The sequence below is a fragment of the Mus musculus genome, chromosome 3 (genome assembly GCF_000001635.26).
Source record: "Mus musculus strain C57BL/6J chromosome 3, GRCm38.p6 C57BL/6J".
Classification (NCBI taxonomy): domain Eukaryota; kingdom Metazoa; phylum Chordata; class Mammalia; order Rodentia; family Muridae; genus Mus; species Mus musculus.
The window spans coordinates 104576354-104601473 of NC_000069.6; the positions used below are offsets into that span (position 1 = coordinate 104576354).

The window sequence follows — 25120 nt, forward strand, 5'->3', positions numbered from 1 at the left end:
AGGGGCAAGCTAGCAAGCTAGACAAGATGGGATCCTTGAGCACTGAGTTTGGGGAGACATCCTACCCCCACAAATGAAATGGAATACAATCAAGGAAGACACCCACCCAACATCAATTTCAATTCTCTTTTTTGTTTTTGTTTTGCTTTTTTGAGACAGGGTTTCTATGTGTAGCCCTGGATGTTCTGGAATTAGTTCTGGACAACCAGGTTGTTCCCAGACTCACAGAGATCAGCTTGCCTCTGCTTCCTGAGTGCTGGGATTAAAGGTGTATACCACCACTCCCCAGTTTATGAGATTTTTATAGGAAGAGGTATTGGGATATACCACCTGTCTTAGTTAGGATTTCACTGCTGTGAGCAGACACCACGATCAAGGCAACTCTTATAAAAACAACATTTAATTGGGGCTGGTTTACAGGTTCAGAGGTTCAATTATCATCAAGGTAAGAGCATGACAGTATCCAAACAGGCATGGAGCAGGAGAAGCTGAGAGTTCTATCTTCATCTGAAGGCTGCTAGCAGATACTGGCTTCCAGGCAGCTAGGACTAAAGTATTAAAGCCCACACTCACAGTGACACATCTACTCCAACCTTCTAATAGTGCCAATCCCATATACAAACCATAACACCACCCATTCTGAGTTATTCCCTATTGGGTGGAAATTATCGGTTCTTCCCAGAGCACCTCTCAGTCACAGCAGGCAGCAGCTCCACTTGGTCTGCCTCCCAAGGAGCCGCCTGGGCACAGCTCTTCTGAGGGTATTGCTCTCTAAGATGTGTCTAGCAAAAGAGTGAATGTGAAGCAAGACAGGTGGCCCCTTATAGACTCATCCTCTTCATATACTTATGGCACGAGACAGCACAGGTCTATAAAATGCAGTGTGTGTGTGTGTGTGTGTGTGTGTGTGTGTGTGTGTGTGTGTGTGTGTTGTGCTCACCACAGAACCCACATGGAGGTCAGAAGACAATTTTGTGGAGTTGGATCTCTCTGTCATCTCTACATGGGTTCCAGGACTCAAACTAGGGTTATCAGGCGAGCACATTTACCCACTATCTGATCTCATTGGCCCTATAAGGTGCAGGTGTATGCAGTTACTGGTTTCTCCAGATGCCACTCTCCTGCTGTATTTTATCTAACTGCTTCACCCTGTTATGCTACTAGCCCGGCCTCTGACTGCATTTGAGTTTGAGACCCCTGAATCTAAGCCCTTCTAATTGCCCTGGAACACATTAAAATACTTTACTCCTTTTAAAAATGTGCTGCTCGAAACTTCAAGTCACAGGCCACTCCCTTAGCTACTCCCGAAACACATGAAAATTTTAACTGTCTATTTAAGGATCTAGGTCAGTTCTTAGAAAGGCTTATGGACTTAGAGAGCCCTTGAACTACTGCAGATGGGAGGGAGAGGAGGGGAGAGGAGGGGAGGGACTCTGCAGGCAATAGTCACGTTCTGAATGACTCCTCAGCATCTATTTTCCCTAATTCTTTTCACCAATAACTCCTTCAGCAATTATTTAGTTTAGTAATTTAAAATTTTTGTCTATTATGCCTAAATTATTTTCATTTATTCAAAAAATAGTTATTAAATCTTGACTGTGTGTCAGGCATATGCACTGGATATTAGAAATAGAATAATAAAACAAAGTTCCATCTTTCACGAAGTTTAAGTATAGTCCAATAAAGGAAACCATGAAAACAACAACAACAACAACAACAACAGGATCTCAAGTAGCCCAGGCTGGCCTGAAACTTACACTGTGTAGCCAAGGATGACCTTGAACTCATGAGCCTCTCTTCTCTACCTCTCAAGTGCTGGAATCTTAGAGGCCCGTGCCATGATTGAGGGCTAGGGATCACACCTGGGACCTCACGCATGCCAGGCAAACATCAGTCAGGAAACAATTCCAGTAGTCGAAATAGACAGTCTGAAGGTTTAGTGCACTCAATCCAGTCATATGCTGAAGATTTTATGTATCCTGGCTCTAACTCAGAATCATCTGTCTTGCACATAACCTTACACATACCTCTTTAATGTAATTAGGAGATGTTTATCTCAGTGCAAGTAATTAAATAATGTTAAATAGATACTTAGTAATAAAATGTTCACCTGTTAACTAGTCTGTGGGTAATTGGCTCAATGGCTGGGGAGGAATGTTAATGGCATCACGGTTAGCAAGTGCTGGCCTTATTCCATGTACAAATAAGCTAATACCTCTTAGTCTCATAGCCACAGACTGCTTGGCTAACCCCAGCCAGTTCTCCTTCAGATGCACTCACTTGGAAACAGGAGAAGAGAGAAAATGACATATTAGGAACAGTTTAGCATTGTTGATAAAAGGAAATAACGTTTATATCTTGCTGATGGCTTTTAATGAGCCAGAATGACCAGTGACGTCATTACAATTGCTGTGGCTCAGGGCTCTCCAGTCCCTTTTCTCCATCAGTCAGTAGGTTCATAAGGGAGTCTCCCCCAACCCCCACTTCCCCCGTTTTCCTTCCTTCTCCCTATTTACCTCCCTTCTTTCTCCCCTCTTCCTCCTTCCATTCCTCCTGCTTGCTTGCTTTCTTTCTTTCTTTCTTTCTTTCTTTCTTTCTTTCTTTCTTTCTTTCTTTCTTTCTTTCTTCTTTCTTTCCTTCTTTTTCTTTCTTTCTCTCTTCCTTTCCTTCCTCCTTTCCTTCTCTCTCTCTCCCTCCCCCTCCCTCTCTCTCTCTCTTTCTTTCTTTCTTTCTTTCTTTCTTTCTTTCTTTCTTTCTGTGTGTTAGGGGTAAGATTTATGTAGCCAGATTAGCCTTGAACTCCACGTCCTCCCTCACCTACCTCCTGGATGCTGGGATTTCAGGCATGTTTGTCACCTCACCTAGCAAAGGAATTCTTTACTTTGGATCAAATCTTTAGGTTCAACAGGAATTCTTTTCCTTGGATCAGATTTTCGGGAGGAGATTGCTGCAGCTGTGGTCCAGTCTTTTGTCTTCCAGATGATTTCCAGATCGACTACTGATGCGTGTAACTTAAGGGAGTAGCAAAAGTGATGGAGTGTTTAGAGAGTTTAAGCTGATATACTCTGGCAGCTCATACAATGGGAAGAAAAGTTCATCCTATGGGAAGAAAAGCCTGCTAGATAGGGCTGGAAGAGAAAAGAGATGCTGGACACAAATCAGATTCCTGTGTGAATCAAGATTGTAAGAGCTAAAATCAACAAGGATACGCAAGCTGAGCACAGTGGGGCACACTGCAACCTCAGCACCTGGGAGGGAGACAGAAGCAGAAGCATCAGGAGTTCAAGGTTACCTTCAGCTAAAAATAAGTTCAAGTCTAGCCTGGACTATATGAAACCTGAAACCCGCTTTATAAATTGTGTGTGTGTGTGTTCTCTACAGTCCTGCGAAGCATTAGGGTTCTAAGCATCTATTTCAGAGTTGCCATGCTTCTGTGTATTTTTACAGTTTGAATGTCTAGGAAAGAGATCAGAGGCTGAAGCATCCTACATCATGGTCCCAAAGAAGCAGGGCAGCACTGGCTCTAAAGAGCACTGGCTATAAATAACTGACATTAGGAGCCTGTGGCCTAGAATCAGTGTGTGTGTGTGTGTGTGTGTGTGTGTGTGTGTGTGTGTGTGTAGATCGGCTTCAAAATGACAGTGTCACTGGAATCTTGGTCTGGACTCGACTTGGTTCCCCTAGTCCTTATGATCTGTGTTGACAGACTTCAGAGGAGACACACAAGTAACATAGAAAGCAGGTTATTACAGAGCATACCATCAGGAGGGTACACAGTGGCCACAGACACCACTGTTCCAATCTATATTTTGGATATACTTTATGTTGCCGCTTGTTTTCTTTCCTCCTTTCCTCCTTTCCTTCTTTTCTTCTTTTCTTCTTTCTTTCCTTCCTTCTTCCCTCCCTCCTTCCCTCCCTCCCTCCCTCCCTCCCTCCCTCCCTCCCTCCCTCCCTTCCTTTCTTCCTTCCTTCCTTCCTTCCTTTTTGTTGTTTTGTTTTGTTTGAGACAGGGTTTCTCTGTAGCGTTGTCTGTCCTGGAATTTGCTGGGTACACCGCTGCCTGCCTCTGTCGCCCGTGTGCTGGAATTAAAGGCAAGTCCATCATCACCCTGCTATGTTGTTTTCTCAGATGTTCCTAAGAGAGTTTGGTTTGTCCAAGTGATGGGCTGGTTTGGCTGGAGCAAGGATGATGTGTTTTTCCTCAGTATCATAGGAACATATTGAAATGAACTTGAATAGGGTGCAAGAGCATTGGGGACAGTAGTGAAGAGTGGAGTTCCTCTTCTCGGTGTCAGCAGATAGGGTTAGAGGGAGGAAATGAATACAGGCCCTTAATCCCAAGCACCTGAGAGGTAGAGGCAGGAGACTTATCACTGGATGCTAAACCCAGTAGATACAAGTTTGATGAGTGTCAGGCTCTTTACAAAGTCTCAAATTATCTCCCAACAAAGTATCTATCAACTACCTTTGAAGGGAAGAAACTTGGGAGAATTGACTTAACCACAGTAATGGAACAAATCAGCCCCTGCAATTATAAACTAAATTATAAATTATAAAGTGCTGTCACTCCTTGCGTTCCTGCTAATCCATAACTTGAGCCTAATCATGAGGAAACACCAACCTATGATAGGATGCGCTACAAATGTCCAATATGTCATGGTCCTAAGTGCAGAAAAATCTATTCCAGATTAGAAAGCAAAGATGTGGATGAGTGTTTGCCTAGCATGCTTAAGGTCCTGTATTCACCACTGTACCACCAAAACATACTTGACAACTGGGTATGGTCTGGATGATGTGGAATATATTTTATATAATAATGTTATTGAGACACTGGAACCATGTTTTAATGAGGTTTATAGATTTCAAATTCTTACACGCGTTCGCGACCGGCCAGGAAAGACGCAACAAACCGGAATCTTCTGCGGCAAAGCTTTATTGCTTACATCTTCAGGAGCAAGAGAGCAAGAGAGCAAGAGAGCAAGAGAGCAAGAGAGCAAGAGAGCAAGAGAGCAAGAGAGCAAGAGAGCAAGAGAGCAAGAGAGCAAGAGCTCTATTGCTTACATCTTTAGGAGCCAGAGCGCAAGAGAGCAAGAGAGAGAATGGTGAAACCCCGTCCCTTTTAAGGAGAATTATCCTCTGCCTAGGACGTGTCACTCCCTGATTGGCTGCAGCCCATCGGCCGAGTTGTCGTCACGGGGAAGGCAGAGCACATGGGGTGGAGAACTACCCTCGGCACATGTGCAGATTATTTGTTTACCACTTAGAACACAGGATGTCAGCGCCATCTTGTAACAGCAAATGTGAGGGCGGCTCCCAACATCAAATTATTATTTAATTGGAATTGACTTCTTGGTTTTCATATTTGTATTATGGCTATGAAAAAAGAGTGCCCTTCTCGGGCTGGTGAGATGGCTCAGTGGGTAAGAGCACCCGACTGCTCTTCCAAAGGTCCGGAGTTCAAATCCCAGCAACCACATGGTGGCTCACAACCACCTGAAATGAGATCTGACTCTCTCTTCTGGAGTGTCGGAAGACAGCTACAGTGTACTTACATATAATAATAAAAAAAAAAAAAAAAAGAGTGCCCTTCTCTTTTTGCTTGTAATTTTCTGAGACAGGGTTTCTCTGTGTAGCCCTGGCTGTCCTGGAATTCACTCTGTAGACCAGGCTGGCCTTGAACTCACAGAGATCTGCCTGCTTCTGCTTCCTTAGTGCTGGGATTAAAAGAGTGTGCCATCGCCACCAGGCCCAAAGACCTTTTTGATGGGGTCAAATCAGTTTGTTGTAAGACAAGACAGCATACTCAGAAGGAGTTTAGAGTTCCTGTGAGTCACTCTAGTTATAATACATATAGAAAGTTTGTTTATTTGTTTGTTTGTTTGTGACAGTCTCATGATATAGCCCTGGCTGGCCTAGAACTCATTATATAAACCAGACTCAGACTGGTAGATATCCACCTACTTCTTCCTCTAGAGATGTAGGATTAAAAGTATGTGCCAACTGGGGAGGCAGAGGCAGGCAGATCTCTGTGAGTTCGAGGCCAGCCTGGTCTACAGAGTAAGTCCCAGGACAGCCAAGGCTACACAATGAAGCCCTGTCTCTAATAAAAAGCACGTGGCACCTACAGAACCTTCTAACACACAGTCAGTTCAACTCATTTCAACTTTGGTCCGACAAAAAGTATTTTTTTCGCTTTCATCTTCACATTGGGTGATTTCAGTCACGAATTCCACAGAGCTCTCTTTCTCAAACAATAGAAGAATCCATTTTCTGATAAACAGGTTGAAACCAAATAAATTCTAACACTTGTATAATACAAAGATGAAACATTCTGGACCCAAAGCTCAAAGCTAATTAAGCACCAGTGGGGGCCACAGATTGAATCACCTCCAACCCCGTTGGCAACACTCTTTGTTCGCTTTCCTTGCTGTTGTTCCTATATCGCTTGCCGCAGGAAGCTGCCATATTGAAGCCCAATTTTTTAGTTGTTGCTCTTACGAAAAGAAAAACAAATAGGTGGTTTATTACAAGAATGTACGGGAACTTATACTCTAAACGTCCATAAATACATATTCTAGAAGCTCTTATCACCCCAGAACCCCACTACACCTTCTCTTTCATCTTTTTAAACATCCTGTTACATAAATTCCAGCTGCATCTATAGCAGGAAGAATAATAAGATAATAATTGGTCAAACATCAAAAAACATTTGGGCGGGCCTTCTCCAGACCTCTGGTCTTCTCTCCCACTGAAGCTCTGGCTCAGGTTTCCCCACTTTATTAATACTTTTTTGTTGTTGTTGTTTGCCTGTTTCTTCTTTGTGCCTTTCTCCTACGTAATTACTATGAATTTTTGCCAGGTCAGGAATTTTTCTCACAAACAAATCTCAAATAATAATAATTTAAAAAGCAGACAAACAACGTCTGAAGATCTCATGTGAAGTCTCTGCAGGCACACCCTGCCGCCCTTTGCTTTCTTCTCCATATTGACTTGGGATCCGTTGGGAGAATTGCACGTCCTCAGTTTTGGACGAAGGGGAGTAGGCAAATCCATCACCCGAGGCATTCAAGGAATTTCCTAGGAATTTCACGGGCATGGATTGGGAACAGTTAAGGAACAACCACACAAATAGCCTGTGTGGGCTGGGAATCTCACACCATCTGTACATCCTTGCAGCAAACATTTCATGATGCTAAAACATCAGGGACAGGAAGAGCATTCAGGGTCATTCAGCTTGGCTTCTTTTTCATGTAGGAAGGCTTCCATAACTTTGCTAACAAGTGGTTGCGGCTAAAGCACAGGTTTTTGTTGTTGTAGCCAGGTATTGCCTATGGTCCTGGCAGACTGTTCTGTTGCTGGATGCTGGACAGCTCTCACCAGAACCCTTACTTCTGACTGTGCTCCCAAGAGGCCTTCTGGCAGGCAATGCCTGCCTTCCTTGCACACTTTTGGTGGCTTCCCATCTGTATTAGTCAGGGTTCTCTAGAGTCAGAGAACATATGGTATTTCTCCATATATTAAGGGAATTTATTGTAATGACTTACAGTCTGTAGTCCAACAGTGGGCAGCTGAGAATGGAAAGTCCTAGAATGTCATAGCTGCTCAGTCCCATGAAGCTAGTTGTTTCAGCTGATCTTCTGTATAAGCTGGGATTGTGAAGAGGTAGGACCCAAAAGATGTGCTGGCAAGCAAGTGCAAGCAAGTGAAAAAGAGTGAGTCTTTCTTCTCCCATTGTCCTTATGTAGGCCTCCAGCAGAAAGTATGGCCCAGATTAAAAATGTGTAAACCACTTGGATTTGGAATTTGGTCAGCCCAGGCTAGCCTTGAACTCAGAGATCTGCTTGCCTCAGCCTCCTGGGATTACCTTGCCTGGGTCTAAACTTTTCATGGCCACTGTGCCTCAGATCCGGGTCAGAAGGCTATGTCTTCCAGCCTCAAGACCAGGATCACTGGTGTGTCTTCCATTTCTGGATTGTAGTTTATTCCAGATGTAACCAGGTTGACAACCAGGAATAGCCATCTCACCAGATGTCCCAACTAAGTTGTCACCAGCTTCATTTTCATGTTTTGGATCACATAGAACAGATGTATGACTGTATAAAAGGAAATGGCGGGTCAGATATAGAAGTAAGACTATGGTTCTGAACCAGACGTCGTAGTGCAAGCCAGTAATCCCAGCACTAAGGAGGCTGAAGCAGGACTGTCAAAAAAACTGAGGCCAGCCTCAACTATCTACTGAGTTCCGGGCCAGACTGGGCTGTGTATAGTAATACCTTATCTCAACTAATTAACTAACTTAATTTTTTAAAAAAAAAAAAGAAGAAAAATGGCTTGGCAATTTGTGTGTGAGTGTTTTCTGTTCGTTTCTTTTGGGTTTTCTATTTGTTTGTTTGATACAGGGTCTTCTGTAGCCCAGAAGACTTACTAAGTAGACCCCAAATTTACTATGTAGCTGAGGCTAGTCTTGATTCCTAATCTTTTTGCTTCCATTTCTCTCTCAAGTGCTCAGATTACGGGTGTACAGCACCAAGTCTGGCTTATAGTTCTGTTTTTATCCCCTTGTTTTATGTAAACCTTAATTTTCACAACACATATCCATTTTAATAATAAAGATAATATGAAGATTTTATTTGTTTGTTTGTTTAGTTTCTCCTAAATGCTAGCAACTACCATATATATCTAATTTTCACACTCAACTTTCAATGGTTTGTTTGGTTGGTTGTTTTGTTTTATTTTGTTCTGAGACAGTGTCTCTCTATGTAGCTCTAGCTGTTCTGGAACTCACCATGTAGACTAGGCTAAGACCCTGTCTGAAAAGTGCCAAACAGAAGCTGGAAAGATGTCCAACAGGTAAAAGGTTCTTGCTGACAGACCGGACAACCTAAAGTTTATCCCCAGATCCTACACACTGGAAAGAATTAGTTTCTACAAGTTGTTCTCTGACATTTGTATTTGTGTGACACATGTGCCCCCCCCCCCAAAGAACCACAAAAGAATGCATCATAATTTAAAATAAAATAAACAAAAAAGAGAGAGAGAGAGCTGGGCCGGTAGTGTGCGCTCTCCAGATGACTCAGGGTACTGTGCACAGCCCAGCACCGGGAAGCCACTTTCCCAGTGATAACACTGAAGGCCGTCAACCAAGTGATAAAACTCTTGCTCCATTCATCAGAGTTCTCCAGAAGAACAGGGCCGATAGGATGTGAACAGTGACTTGTTAAATGGACTCCATGATTGGCTGGGGAGTATAACAATGGCTATCTGTGTGCTGGGGAGCCAGAGAGCCACGGTGCTTCTCAGTCCAAAATGCCAGAGGCCTCAGAATAAGGGAGACAGATAGATGACAGCCCTAGTGTGAGGCTGAAGCGACTCTCCCTGGAGAGTCGCTGCTGTAGGTCCATGCTGTGAGGTTGTAGACTCTGCTTGGCTGTGGTGACAGCAGCAGGAGCAGACGTTACTGGTTCAGGAACAGCTGGACTTGCACGCATGGCCTGACTTCCTCTCCTTCCAACTTTGTTCCAATGAGACTCCAGACTACTGAACAGAGGTGGGTACGTTAGGGCCCCATCCCATCAGTCCGTATCCCATGTGTCAACTGTCTTTGGAAATACTTTCACAGACATACCCGGACGTGTGTGCTTTACTGATTCCTTGGATGTCTCTTAGGCTTAATTCACTTAGTGAGTCCATAGCCTATGTAGTAGATACAAATATCCCTAATTTATAGCCCAGAATTTTTAAGTCTTAAGCCCAGAACAAAAGGCTGAAGCACCTATTAACAAAACCAAAGCGAATGCTGAAGGCCAGGTTCTCACAACATCCCTCAGTTCCTACCCAGTGCGGAGTCCTCCTGGCTGGCATACTCACCTCTTACCCTGAAGTCTCCAGCCCAGGAGACTTGCCTATATAACCCAGCCATTCTGGTTACATTGGCTTTTTTTTTTTTTTTAATCTTTTTGAACTTTTCCCATCTTGGCCACTTCTCCTGGCTCCCCTCTCTCCCCTCTCCCTTCCTCCTCTCCTTCCAAGGCCTAGCTCAGGGTCGTGCTCATTGGGCTCTCCCAGATGTTCCTGCCTCTGGCTATGCTCTCCCTCATGTCTACAGTGAACCCTCTCCTCCGCCTCACCCAGGAGCAGTAATGATCTCCTTTTATTTCCTTTTTCATTCAAGAATGAGTCACAGGCTAAGAAACCTGTCAAAGTCCACCCATGTGGTAACTAACAGAAGCTAAATCAAACCTACCTGTCAACTTCAAAATTTAACTCATTATTTTGCCTTATTTCTTTATATTCCAATCTTAATTATTATTTTTATTTATTATCAAAAGGGCTAATTACATCCCATACTGTTTTGATAAATGGCATGGAAAACTATGTAACATGTTCTAGGACATATTAAGTCTAATATTTACATGAATCTGTTGACCTCTGAAGAGTTTGCTGAGGGCCAGGTGTGGTAGGTAGCACACGCCCTTAATCCCGGCACTTGGGAAGCAAAGTCAGGTTGATCTCTGTGAATTTTAGGCCAGTGTACTGGTCTACTTAGCAAGTTTCCGGCTAGCCAGAGACCTGGTCTCAAAACAAAAGCAAGCTTCAAGGGCCAGCCAGATGGCTTAGCAGGAAAAGGTGCTTGCTGCCAAGCCTAGCTACCAAGTTGGATCCCTGACAGCCCTGTAGTGGAGAGAACTGACTCCCACAAGATGTCCTCTGATTTCTTTTTTGTTGTTTTGCTTCCATTTTAGAGAGAGAGTCTTACTATGTAGCTGTGGCTGGCTTGGATATTGCTATGTAGACCAGTCTGGCCTCAAGCGCAGAGATCTACTTGCCTTTGCCTCCTAGCATGTGGATTAAAGGCACATGCCACCACACCAGGCTGTCCTGCAATGCTGCCACCAACCCAAATAAATAAGTGTAACAATATTAATTTAAGAAAGGGGTAAGTTGGGCTGGTGAGATGGGTCAGTGGGTAAGAGCACCTGACTGCTCTTCCGAAGGTCCGGAGTTCAAATCCCAGCAACCACATGGTGGCTCACAACCATCTGTAACAAGATCTGACTCCCTCTTCTGGAGTGTCTGAAGACAGCTACAGTGTACTTACATATAATAAATAAATAAATCTTTTTAAAAAAAAAGAAGAAAGAAAGAAAGAAAGAAAGAAAGAAAGAAAGAAAGAAAGAAAGGAAGGAAGGAAGGAAGGAAGGAAGGAAGGAAGGAAGGAAGGAAGGAAGGAAGGAAGGAAAGGGTAAGTTTCAAGCTGAGCGTGGTAGCCAAAACTGTAAGGCTGAGGCAGGTATAGCCCTGCCAGTTTGAGGTCTGCCTGGGCTACATGGTAAATTAAAGGGTAGCCTGGGCTACAAAGTGAAACCCTACCTCAAACAAACAGCTAGAACCCACGTAAAAAAAAAAAAAATCAGGGTTTAGTTTAGGTGTGGTGGCACATGCCTTTAATCCAAGCACTAGGAAACACAGGCAGGCAGATCTCTGTGAGTTCTAGGCAGTTCTGTTTTACATAGTAAGTTAATGCCAGCCACTGCTATGTATGAGATCCTGTGGACTGGTGTGTGTGTGTGTGTGTGTGTGTGTGTGTGTGTGTGTGTGTGTGTTAAGTTCAGAAGCACTGTGTTTATACTCTATTGGAACAGTGTTAGCTACCATGCACAAGGCTCTGAGTTCAATCCCCAGCACTTAAAACACAAGGCTTAGTGGTGTATGACTATAACCCTGCGGCTTGGGAGGTAAAAGTAAGGGGTTCACGGTCATCCCCAGCTACCTAGTGAGTTTGAGGCTAGCCTGGACTACATGACATAGTCTCAAAAAATAAAACAACAACAAACCCTGTTATTAGACGCGTTCTCACGACCGGCCAGGAAGAACACCACAGACCAGAATCTTCTGCGGCAAAGCTTTATTCTTACATCTTCAGGAAAAGAGAGCAAGAAGCAAGAGAGAGAGAAAAGCAAGAGAGCGAGAAAAGCAAGAGAGAGAGAAAAGCAAGAGAGCGAAAAAGCAAGAGAGAGAGAAAACGAAAACCCCGTCCCTCTTAAGGAGCATTCTCCTTCGCCTCGGACGTGTCACTCCTTGATTGGCTGCAGCCCATCGGCCGAGTTGACGTCACGGGGAAGGCAGAGCACAAGTAGTCATAAGATACCCTTGGCACATGCGCAGATTATTTGTTTACCACTTAGAACACAGGATGTCAGCGCCATCTTGTAACGGCGAATGTGGGGGCGGCTCCCAACATCTCCCCCTTTTTCTTTTAATAAGAGCAAATAGGCCACCCATATTAATGAGAGTGGAGATAGAGGTCAAATCCCCAGTGTGTAGGTAAAGGAGCCATGTACAGGATTAGCTCTTAGGCTTACAGGCTTTTACCCAGAGCAACCCTGACCTGCTCCCGTGTCGTTTTGCCTGGGGGAAGGGAACTAGGACACTGAACCTTCATGAAAGATGACATGTCTCCCTAGAATAGGCTCATATATGCCGCAGAGCCTTTCCATTGCAGTGCTTAGCCTTGCAACTCTCTCGGGCTGCTGAAGCACACTCACTCTATCCCGTGCAATGAGTCTAGCCTCATGGGATATAAGAGCTGAGTGGCCAGCGACCTATTGCCTAAGCATAGATAACCATATATCAGGGGGAGCTCCATGTTCTAGTCCTGCAAGCGCCTGGGCAATAACCACCTTGTCTCTCCTAGTTTAGGCCTTAAGCTTACAGACCAATCAAAGAAGCAACACTAATCCACAGCAAAGTGTATCTCCAAATAATATTAATCCCACCCAATTTTTTAAAGAAAGAAAATGCTGAGGAGATCCAATTGGGTAATCCTTTGGTCAGGGACAGGTCCAAGCGCGTGGAGTTGACCTGAATGATGGCAAGCCTCGAAGGGTCTGTTCAAATTCAGCCATCCAATTCTGTAACATATACTGAAAAAGACTTTTTGACAAATTAGCTGCCCTAGTAAATTTAACATACTGAATGGAAATAACACACAATCCCGGAAACTTTTGTTCACATCCCAGCTGAGTTATTTGTCATAATACATCTAGTTGTATCTGGACAAGATCTATGAGTTGATTAACCAGCATGAGACCTCCCTGTATCTTGACATTAGCTGAGGCCTGTTTATCTATGACTGTAGTCACTGAGGCTGACAAAGTGTTAATGGTGTCAGTCATCTGGACCTGTCCAGACAGAACCAAGGCTGTCTGAATTAAGGCCAAACCCAGTTCCCAGTTAGTGGTAAAAAGGCAGGAGAATACTTGAGCATTATACATCACCGTCATTGGGAGTGGAAATGTCGACATTATCCCCCAACGCTGCTCTCTCTTTATTATTGACGCCCTGGACATCACCAAGACGAGGGACATTAGTATTCCCTTGGTCAGTCTGGATTTTTCGGGTGAGTCTTTCTGGTACCCAAAATGGGTTGTCTTCATTCTGTGGGAAAACACAGATAGCTCCCCTGGATCTTATCAAGATAGGATCCGGGCCATACCATTTATTATCAAGGACATTTTTCCATTTAACCATCTCATTGGGCCTATCTGGCTCTGAACAATGACGTTCAGCCGCAGTATGGCCATGAGCATCAATATTTAAAAAATTGAGTGTAAAGAGTGCCAAAGACACCGACACTCTTGGTGCTCGGGGTACAGTCTCCTCAAAAGTTCCCCTCTTCTGTTTTATAAGATAGGCTTTGAGGGTGCGATGCGCACGCTCAACAATACCCTGTCCTTGAGGGTTGTATGGAAGTCCAGTCAGGTGGGTTACGTCCATCTGACGGCAGAACTGCTGGAATTTTTGAGACGTATAAGCTGGTCCATTATCAGTCTTAAGGAGTCTGGGTTTCCCCCAAGCACTCCATGCCTCAAGACAATGTTGAATCACATGTGAGGCTTTTTCTCCAGTTAACGGAGAAGCAAACATGATGCCAGAACATGTGTCAATGGACACATGGAGATATTGAAGTTTTCCAAAGGAAGAAACATGTGTAACATCCATTTGCCAGACCTGTAGAGGTCGAATACCGCGTGGGTTAATTCCCACATGAGGAACTGGCAAGAACTCACAGCAGCTTTGACATTGAGTAACAATGTCACGGGCTTCTTTTCTTGTCAAGGAGAAACGACTGCGTAATGTTTCAGCCGTCACATGAAAATTGTTATGAAAATTTCTTGCAGCCTCTACCGGGGATGATAGGGCAGCAGCCATCACTTTAGTGGCCTTATCTGCCAAATCATTTCCCAGAGCCATGGGGCCAGGTAGGCCTGAATGGGCTCTAACATGAGTAATATAAACAGGAGATCTTCTAGATAACAAAACTAATTGTATCTGCTGAAAAATATTGGCAACTCTACTGGAAGGCTTAATCACTCCAGCCACTTCTAAAAGATTTACTGCATTTACCACATAACAGGAATCTGACACAATATTAAGGGGTTTTAAAAAGGTTTTTAAAACTTCTAAGACCACTAAACATTCTACCACTTGAGGTGAATTTTCATTATATTGTTTGGATACCACTTTACCATTAGCCACATAGGCACCTATGCCAGTTTTTGATCCATCAGTATATACCACAATCCCATTTTTAAGTGGGTTTCTTACTGTTATTTGTGGAAACACAACAGATTGATTTTGGGCAAACTGTAAGATTGGATGTTTTGGATAATGGTTATCTATTTTTCCTGAAAAGGAGGTAACTAAAACTGCCCAATCATTAGATGCGGCTGCCAAGGTTTGAACCTGTGCAGCGGTATAAGGTACAATTAAAAGATATGGACTTTGCCCAAAGTGGGTGATTGCTGCTTTTAGACCTTTAAGGGCAAGCTGTGCAATTGCATCAGGATACCAATCTATTATTTTAGCTGGGGATACGTTTGGATGGATCCACAACAATGGCCCATTTTGCCACAAAACTGCAGTTGGCAATTGTGCTGTCTTAAAGACACACAAACTGAAAGGCTGCGAATCCTCAATACGTTGTAATTGTGCATTCTGTAAGGCCTTTTCCACTTTTTGTAAGGCCTGGTTAGCAGCTAGAGTAAGAGTCCTAGGGGAGGAGATATGAGGATCTCCTTCTAAAATACTAAACAAAGGCCTTAATTCAGCAGAAGGAATCTTTAAAAAGGGTCTGAGCCAATTAATATCTCCCAACAGCTTTTGAAAATCATTTAAGGTATGGAGGTGATCTCTTCTTATCTCTACCTTTTGGGGCACAATCTTATCTGGGGATACCACAGAGCCCAAGAATTGTCCTGTATCAGAAATTTGGACCTTTTCTGTGGCTATCTGTAAACCCCACTGACTTAAAGTTTTAAGTAGAAAAGGATATGCCTTTTGTAGCATGGTAAGGTCTTTATGGCACAGGAGGATGTCATCCATGTAAAGGAGCAAAATTAAAGAGGGGAATTGTTTCCTCACTGGCAAAAGAGCTTCTTGCACATAAGGTTGGCACATTGTAGGACTATTGGACATTCCCTGTGGTAAGACCTTCCATTGATACCTCTTATCAGGTTCCATGTGATTAATAGAGGGGATGGTAAAGGCAAATCTGGGCCTATCCCTTGGACACAAAGGTATAGAAAAGAAACAATCTTTAATATCTATAATAATTAAATTCCAGCCACGTGGTAAGGCGGAAAGTACAGGGAGACCCCTCTGTACTGGGCCAAATAAGTTCATTTGCTCATTAATGGCTCTGAGGTCATGGAGCAGTCTCCACTTTCCTGACTTTTTCTTAATTACAAAAATTGGAGTATTCCAAGGTGAGGTAGAGGGTTCAATATGGCCTAATTTTAATTGTTCCTCTACCAGTTGAATCACAGCTTCTAGTTTTTCAGAGGATAGGTGCCATTGAGGAACCCACACTGGGTCCCCTGTTTTCCATGGTATGGGTCGTGCTGCCCCAATGGCCGCTATGGAAAACCCAGACCCTGTCTGTCTTGGTTTCCATTAGGTGAGATGGGCTCTATCCTTCCCTGTTCTTGATGTCCTAACCCTTTTCCTTCTTTATAACCCATCTTTGCCATGATATTTTTTGCTTTAGCTGAATACCCTCCTGATGGGGCGTTTTCATTGGACAAAATAAGGCCCAAATGCTGCATAATATCCCTTCCCCAGAGGTTAACCGGGAGTGGGAGCACATAAGGTATGAATTTCCCTTGCTGCCCTTCAGAGGATTCCCACGTCAAGGCAACGGAGCTTATAGTGGGACATGATTGATATCCTAGGCCCTGTAATGAATGAGATGACTCTGTGGTGGGCCATGCTTTGGGCCACCAATGTGTAGAGATTATACTTTTATCTGCTCCGGTATCAAGGATGCCTTCAAACTCTTTTCCATTAATCTTAAGGCGGAGCTTAGGTCTATCATTTAAAGATACAACCAAATAGGCAGAATCATTTCCTGAGGAGCCCATTTTCTTTATCTCAGGTCCTGCAGATTTCTCCCTGGTATTATCAGGGAGGAGCAGCAGCTGAGCTATCCTATCTCCTTTACTAATAGAAAAAACGCCTTTAGGGCTTGAGCACAGGACCTGTATTTCAGGGGAATGTTGACAATCCATAACTCCAGGGTGGACTACTAAGCCCTGCAAGGTGAGTGAACCTCGGCCGAGAATAAGGCCCATGGTTCCCGGGGGCAAGGATGGTATAGGCTCCACCGGCACCGGCTGAATACTCATTTGAGGCATTAGTAGGAAGTCGGAGGCGGCACGCAGGTCCACCCTTGTGGGTCTTCCTGGGTCGCCTCTCTGACTGCTTCCTGGGTCCTGACAAACCGGTTCCCATATCTTTGAGGGCCCTGGGACCGAGGGCCCGATGACCCGTTTTTTGGCACATCAGTTGATTGACTATCAGGTGGGGGAAGAATTCTGCCCTTTATATCCCTCACAGAGCGACACTGGTCAGCTCTATGATAACCCTTGCCACACTTAGAGCAAAGAGTGAGAGTCCCTCCCTGTTTATCTGGAGCTCTGCAATCTTTCTTAAAATGCCCAGGCTTTCCGCAGTTAAAACATGTCCTCTGATCATTTCTGCCCATGGAGCGGTTTTGGGATTGAAGGATGGCAGCCGCTAAACCTGCATTGCTGAGGGGTCCCCCAAGCTCTCGACAGACCCTGAGCCAGTCTTGTAAGCCTTTGTTCTTTCTTGGGGCTATGGCCGCTCGGCACTCCTTTGTGGCTTGCTCGTAGATTAGCTGTTCTATGAGAGGCGCAGCTTGCTCTGACTCTCCAAAAATACGCTCTGCTGCCTCTGTCATTCTGGCCACAAAATCTGAGAAAGATTCCTGAGGTCCCTGGATTATCTTTGTTAACTGACCAGTGGTTTCACCTGCTCGAGAGAGCGCCTTCCAGGCCCTAATAGCCGTGGAAGAAATCTGGGCATAAGCTCCCCAATGGTAGTTTGTCTGATCAGCAGAATAAGCTCCCTGACCCGTTAACAAGTCAAAAGTCCAATCTCTCTGCTCTGGAGTCAAAGCAGCTGCGTTTGCTCGGGCCTGCGCCTGTGCAGCTTCGTGCCAAAGCGCTTTCCATTCCATATATTTGCCCATACTAGGGAGAGCGGCTTTTACAACCGTCTGCCAATCAGCAGGCGTTAGTGCCATGCCAGCGAGCCTGTCTAACTGCACCAAGGTGAAATTAGCATTGGTTCCGTATTTACGAACCGACTCGGCAATTTCCTTAATCTGTACGTATTCTACCGGAGCGTGGACACGCCCACCCTCGGCTCCTTCAAAGACCGGAAATGCCTGTTCTATTTTCCTTTGTTCCTCTCGGGGAATGAATGAGTCTGCGCACTGCCTCTCTGCGCATTGCTGACGCACTACGGGCTGACGCACTACGCAGGGCGGGGACTCCGCATAGGGCGGGAGTGCACCTGGTAGCCGATTGCCCTGAGGCCAATTAGCAAACTGGCCTTCGCCAGCCGCTTTTGGCTTTTTTCTTGACCGATTAGCTGGCTGGTAATGGGCTGCTTCTTCCTCCCAGTCTGTTTCCTCAGAGGAGGATTCTTCATCTGCTTCAGAGCTACTAAGAGCTGGCTTCCTGAGCTCATCTAGTGACGAGTATCTCCTAGAGACCTCCGCTAATCGATCTTTTTTCTTCTCCCTTTTTCCTCTTTTTCTTCTAATCTCTCTCCAGGTATTCCTACCTAACCTTAACTTTTCCTCGGGTTCAAGACCCTTGGAAAGGCCTGTATACTTACCGTTTCTCCTTGTTCCTACTCTCTCTCTCCGCTTTACTTCTGATAGACTGTCCTGAATTTCCTCTAGAATTTTTAGCCCTGCCTTAAGCACTATATAACATGTGAAAAGGAACAAAAGGGCTCCTAACACTAGAAAAAGTTCAAGGCCAAACATACCTGGTAAAGCCATTTCTCACTTCCGTTCCCCAGCTGATGAGTTCTGAATTCGGCAGTTGAATCCTTCTCAACAGTCTGCTTTACGGGAACCTTTATCACCGTCGTTCCCCAGCTGATGAGTTCTGAATTCGGCAGTTGAATCCTTCTCAACAGTCTGTGTTACGGGAACCTTATAACCTTGATTCGCAGTTCTGGTTCTGGAATGAAGTATCCCTCCTGCGCCAGTCCGGAGTTTTTTCTCGTCCCGGATTTTCTCGTCCCGGAATTCGGCACCAATTGTTATTAGACGCGTTCTCACGACCGGCCAGGAAGAACACCACAGACCAGAATCTTCTGCGGCAAAGCTTTATTCTTACATCTTCAGGAAAAGAGAGCAAGAAGCAAGAGAGAGAGAAAAGCAAGAGAGCGAGAAAAGCAAGAGAGAGAGAAAAGCAAGAGAGCGAAAAAGCAAGAGAGAGAGAAAACGAAAACCCCGTCCCTCTTAAGGAGCATTCTCCTTCGCCTCGGACGTGTCACTCCTTGATTGGCTGCAGCCCATCGGCCGAGTTGACGTCACGGGGAAGGCAGAGCACAAGTAGTCATAAGATACCCTTGGCACATGCGCAGATTATTTGTTTACCACTTAGAACACAGGATGTCAGCGCCATCTTGTAACGGCGAATGTGGGGGCGGCTCCCAACAAAACCCCACTATATATCACAGATTTCATAGGTAACCCCCAACAAAAACAAATTTCTAAATCGGACTAATATAGAGCCTTCCAAATCTATTCCTTTAAAGGCAACAAAACTTTCCTGTGTATTTATTGAACTGTCAGACAGTTTAACTTGCTAGTCAAACACACAAGCTTTGGTCTGATTAACTCTCAGTTCTGTTTCTATTTCTTGCCAAGAGTTCAGCTTTGGGCAGATTTATTAGCACAGTGAACAAAGAGAAACAGCTAACTGTAGTGGTCCCCCCTACCAGGGAGGCTGAGGCAGGAGGATCACTTGAGCTCAGGACTTTGAGGTGAGTTTAGGTTTGTCTCTAAAATTAAATTGAATTTAAAAATTAAATGGAGCCCAGATTCGGTAGTGCTGGTCTTTAATCCCAACACTCTGGGGGCAGAGGCAGGAGGATCTCTGTGGGTTCAAGGCCAGCCTGGTCTACAGAGGGAGTTCCAGGACAGGCAGAGCTGTTTAGAGAAAGACTCTGTCTCCAAATGAAAAGAAAACTAGTACATGCTGAGCATGTAGTATGTTAGTATGTAGTGTGTTGTAGTATGTTAGCATAAGCATGCAGTATGTCACTTTGTCATACCCAGTTCAAAGATGAGAAGGGAGAGGCAGAGAAAGAGTGAGGAATTTGCTTAAAAGGAAAATAGAAAAAAGGTGGTGCACAAAGTCCCATCCCAGACCAGGATCCCAAACATATATCCTTCTGGTCCTTGAACACTGAGGGAACCCTCACTGTACCGGGGGTCTCTAGAAGTCAGACAAGGAGTCATCCTGGCCCCCAAGAAGTCTTGTGTGGCATGACTTCACCACAGTGAGGTTTTTATTCTCAGCCACATATGTTTAGAAATTCAGTCTGTCTGCCTTACTAGGTATGGCAGCGTACACCTGTAATCCCAGCACTTGGGAAATTGAGGCAGGAGGATTGCTATACATTTAAGACCAGCCTGGAATTACAGAACAGGCTCTGTTTAAAAACAAAACAAAACAAAAAAGCCAGAACAAAATCCAATCTGCTAACACATAGGCAGTGAATTTGTTTCCTAAAGCTGATTCAAAATCCCAGAGGCTGGTGTTTAAAATCACAACAGCAGTTTATTCTTAAAATTATTCTTGGATACAGAAAGAAGCACAAAGGCTGGGGACTGATACACTCATGTCACACGTTCAGCACTCAGGAAGCCTAGTGGCCAAAGTCATTGCTTGCAGAGCCGGCATCAGAAGCCAGGGAGCCCCTTTCCTTTGTCTCTAGGAAGTCTGTTTTAAGTTATGGATACTGCAAATCATGACAGAGTCAGGCTCATTGGTGCCAAGGCATCAACTGACCTGCCTTAAGAACTGAGCAGGTGAGGGTAATCTCTTTCTTGCCAGCCCTTGAACCCTCAGTTTTCACTCTGAGACCCTTTCTGTTCCAAAGCCTCCAGGGTCCAGCCCTGGTCCTGAATACTGTGTGTGAATTGAGGTCAATTATTACCCCATACCACACAGCACCTTGCAGCCCACGGGGCCGTGCTTTTCCTTTACTAAGTGAAACGTTGGATACTATACTGACTCTCAGCTTTCTGATCTTGAAAGGGCAAGTTAGTTCCAAGTTCTTGAGGCTTCAAATCCTGACTGAAGCCTAAGAGCCAGGGCTGGCTGGTGGACATTAGCTACTCTTTCATTTCTGAAGGTTTTGCCGGGTGGGCTCTCAAGCTTCAGAAACAGACTGTCGCCGTCAGATTTCTGCCTGTCTCCTGAAAACCAAAGGATAACAAATACTGTTTCTGTAGCTACCGAAGAGACAGACCGCTTGGAGGAAGATCTACATGGCTCTGCAGACTCCCTGGCTGTGCCAACTCTGGGGGAGTCGCTGCACACAGCAAGAGTCGGCTCTAGTTCTTGGCTCTTGGCCACAGTTCCCACAGCTACAGCAACATTGGCAGCTCCTGCTTTCGTGCAGAGCTTCTAGCATGCTGGGAGTCTCCTGCTGACAACCTCTGAAAGACAAGGCTCCAAGTCCTACTAGCTAAGGCAGCCAGAACTTAAAGGCGAATGGCTGCGGCCAGATCCCTGGAATCAGGTCATGTCAGAATCTACTGCAAGAAAGGATGAACCCCGCCTGTGTATGTTATATAACACTTTGCACAGAGGGGATAGTATAGAGAAACTATAGACCTAAGTCTATAAAAAAAGCAGGCTGAGCAAGCCATGAGCAACCTCTCACCTCTCCTGAGCTCTCAGAGTTCAGGGAAGAAAATGTAGGTTCTGAGGAGCAGATTTGCTTTTAATTTATTTTTTTAATTCTTTATAATTCATCTGTTATATTCAGAATGAATTCACAAATTTTGGTCAATTTCATATCTTATTAACCAGTGTTCTAGAAATATTTTTACTTATGTAATTAATCTTACTTATTTACTTAATTTTGAGACAGGGCCTTACTATGTAGTCCTGGATTCCCTGAAACTTGTGTAGACTAGGCTGGCCTTGTCTTAGGGTTTTTACTGCTATGACGAAACACTATCGCTAAAAGCAACATGTCATAGTCCAACACTGAAGGCTGAAGTCGGGTCAGGAAGTCAGGGCAGGAACCTAGAGGCAGGAACCTAGAGGCAAGAGCTGAAGCAGAAGCCATGGAAGGGTGCTGCTTACTGGCTTGCTCCTTCATGGCTTGCTCAGCCTGCTTTCTTATAGACTTAAGACTACCAGCCTAAGGATGGCAACATTCACATGGAGCTAGGCCCTCCCACATCAATCATCAATCAAGAACATTTCCCATAGTTCAATCTGCAGAGTCATTTTCTCAAGTAAGATCCCTTCTTCCTGGAAAAACCTAGCTTGTGTCAAGTTGACATAAAAGTAGCCAGCACAGTCCTAAAACACAGAATTTACTAGCCCCTGCTAGGATTAAAGACATGTACCACTACACCTGGTTTTTCTTTCTTTTCTTAAATTTGGGGGGTGGGGGCTGGGGAAGGGTGGCCCATGGGCACACATGCTCACGCTTGTGGATATGTGCACATGAATGCAGGTCCCTTCAGAAGGCAGCAGAGGGTGTTTGAGCTACAGGCAGTTGCCAGCTGCCTGTCAGGGGTGCTGGGAACTAAACTCACTGTGTAGTCTTGGATGGCCCAGAACTCACTTTGTAGACCAGACTGGCCTCGAACTCAAAGAAATCTGTCTGCCGCTGCCTTTGCCTCCCAAATTCTGAGACTACAGACTTGTAACATCACACTGGACCATTGCCCTCTTTTACCTCTCTCCCATTCCTTCCTGCCTCCTTTCAAGTTGTTGGAGTGTGCTGCAGGAGGGAGAGAGTCTCAGTTTAGGTAGAGCTGTTCACATGAGCATAGGTGGGGGGTTATGTACCAGACACTGGGCAATTTACCAGTGATTACACCACTGAATAAAATAACTTCCTTCTCTAGCAACCATTAACTGCCAATAGTCCCTCAGGGAGGGATAGGGCCTGTGAGCTCTGGGGCAGGTTTTTTCCCCTACACTTCTGGGCTCCCACACAGGCAAATACAGTGAGGATCCAGGCCTTGCTGTGGTTGTTTTGTTTTGCTCTTTTTTTGAGGCATGGCCTCACTATACAGCCCGGGGAGGGGGGGGGGGCTCCAGCCCAGTCCTGCTTCAGAGTTGCTGAGCTTATAATAGCCCTTTGACACCACTTCCCAGGCAAGACCCTGCCTTCTGAGACTCATTCTTCCAAGACTCCTAGGTAGATTCTGAGCTCCAGGCCACAGAACACTGGAAATATTTGGTGATCCACGACCTCTTCTGGGAGAGATCTCTTGATTTTGCTGGGAGAAGCATTCAGACTGTCTGCCCTGCTCATTGAAGACCAAGCAGGGTTCTAGACTGCCAAGTTCATTTATTCAACATAGGAAAATTTATTACCATTTCCTGCCTCAGTCCAACATTCACACCTGAAACGCGTGGCGTTCCTAGCAGTGCTTAAGGGTTAACTAAATGGGAAGGCTTGGCCCCTCGGTGATCCTTCTGGGTCTGGGTGTTTTTGAACATTCCCTACGCTCTACTCCCTTTCGTCCTAATGGGCCCTACCCATTGAGGTGGATTCCAGACCTCTCCTATATCTTTGCCTTGGCTCAGGCCTCTGACCCCTCCACAGCATCGACTCAAAGCAGAGAGATGGCCAAAATAGGCAGTCAGAGAAGAGCACAGGCGTTCATTCCTATTGCGTCTGCTCAACCTCTCAGCCGCCCTGTCAGGGAGCCTCTCAGAATCACAGGCTGGGCCAGAGAGTCTTGCCCTCCTCATTCACAGTGTGAGAACAGAGTGACCTAAGAGCAAGGTCCTTCAGAGGCTGTGTGCTGACTGCTGAAAAGCCAGAGAGATACTGCTGCGGATGTGGTGGTGTGCACAGGCTCCTTTCCCTGGGCCAGGCTGAACTACGTCCCCCACAAGATTCTTTTCCCTTCCTCTGCTTGCATTGGTCGTCAGGAGGGTTGTTAATGATTCACTACGAGAAACTTCTACTGTCAGTTTTTTCTTTCTTTTGGGGGGGAGGGGGAGTGGAGTAGAGCAGGGTGCACCTGCAGAGGTGGCGGTCAGAGGACAGTCTGCCGGAGTCTGTTCTTTCCTTCCCCGTATCAGTTCCTGGGAACAAACTCCGGTCACTAGGCTTTGCAGCCAGCACCTTTATCTACCTCGAAGGTCCTTGTCATCATTTTTTAACCGTTTTTCCTGTTGTTCTTCTAAACAGCAGAGCCTTGAGTGTCCTGGAGTTATTTTGTAGCCCATATTGGCCTCAGACTCAGAGAGATCTACCTGCTGCTGCTTCTTGGCATTTGCCACCATGCCCAATATGTTTTTTTAACTCTTAATGAACTGCCATACGGGAACGATACCCTTAAATAAAGGCAGGCGATCCTAACAGACTTATTCATCAACTGACTGATTAGAAACCTCTTGCTGAGCACTGGCAACACTGTGCTCTGTACTGCACAATTTGATATGAATGAGGATTGAAGAGACATAAAAAGTGAATTCTTGATCCTAACTCTCAGAGTTTGTTTTTGTTTTTCCAGTGCTGAGGATCCTACCCAGGACCTCACAATTTTTCCACCGCTGAGCTACACCCCATCCTTCAGAAGGCTATCATCTAACAAGGACATAGGTACCCACACAAATCAGTGCACTCCAGAGGGAGGACAGAAGAGCCCATCAGTAAACGTCGCTCTACCTGGCAGAGGTAGAGGAATGCACTTCCCTTACCAGCCCACCAGGAAGATGCCTGGAGCCTTCTGGGGTAGCCTGATTCTCTTTGTGCCCAAGAAGCCAGTGTCAAGATTAATACAAGCAAGTGGAGCACTATAAAGTAAATTCTTCAAAAGTCCCTGTGTGTACCTAACAGGAGCTCAGTGTGCAAGCTCTTTCTTCTCACTTAGTAAACTGGGTTGACTGCCAATCATTTCCTTTTAATAGCCGGAGAAACCGAAGTTACATTGCTCTTCCCTGTTCCTCGGGGCAACTAATACAAGAACAAACAGGGTCCAGTACCAGGAATAAAGTTGACTCATACTCACAGGCTCTCTCTCCTTTTAGAACACATTGACTGAAGACTTGGAATGGGGATGACATTCATTCTCACAGGGAAATGAATGAAGTGGCCAAAAGCAAGAGGTTAGCAGAGAGCAGGCTGTGGCTCCTGCACTGTTCTCTGTTTGATTTGGGTTTGGTTTTTGTATTTCTTTAAAAAACAAAACAAAACAAAACACCCAAAAACATAGAACACTTCACAGATTTTCGTGTCATCCTCGTGCAGTGACTGTGCTAATCTTCTCTGTATCACTCTATTTTTTTTTTTTTTTTACTCTATGTGCTGCCAACGCGAGTACTGGTTTTTACATTCCTGAGACGAGGCTTCACTCTGTAACAAAGGTTGGCCTGAACTCTTGATCGTCTTGTCTCTTCCTTCTGAATATTGGAACTACAGCCATGCACCAGCATTCTCAGCTACACTTACTGCACTGTTTTAGGCAAAGCCGGGCCTCTTCCTCTTAGAAGAAAGGGTGGTCCTGAGAGTCTTAGAGGAA

The 25120-nt window shown here is 45.0% G+C and overlaps 1 non-coding gene across 1 annotated transcript, besides 1 other annotated feature; it reads right to left on the reverse strand.

Annotated features, from left to right (window-relative positions):
- Nucleotides 20582–24246: an enhancer, noted in NCBI's record as "VISTA enhancer mm143". NCBI's record gives its function as "enhancer in: heart[3/3]" and the evidence as "EXISTENCE:transgenic organism evidence [ECO:0001131][PMID:17130149]".
- Gm26091 lies at nucleotides 24805–24913 on the reverse strand. Its single transcript, XR_003954740.1, has one exon. It is a non-coding gene; the product is annotated as a U6 spliceosomal RNA (small nuclear RNA).
- Between the last annotated feature and the right edge of the window lie 207 nt (nucleotides 24914–25120).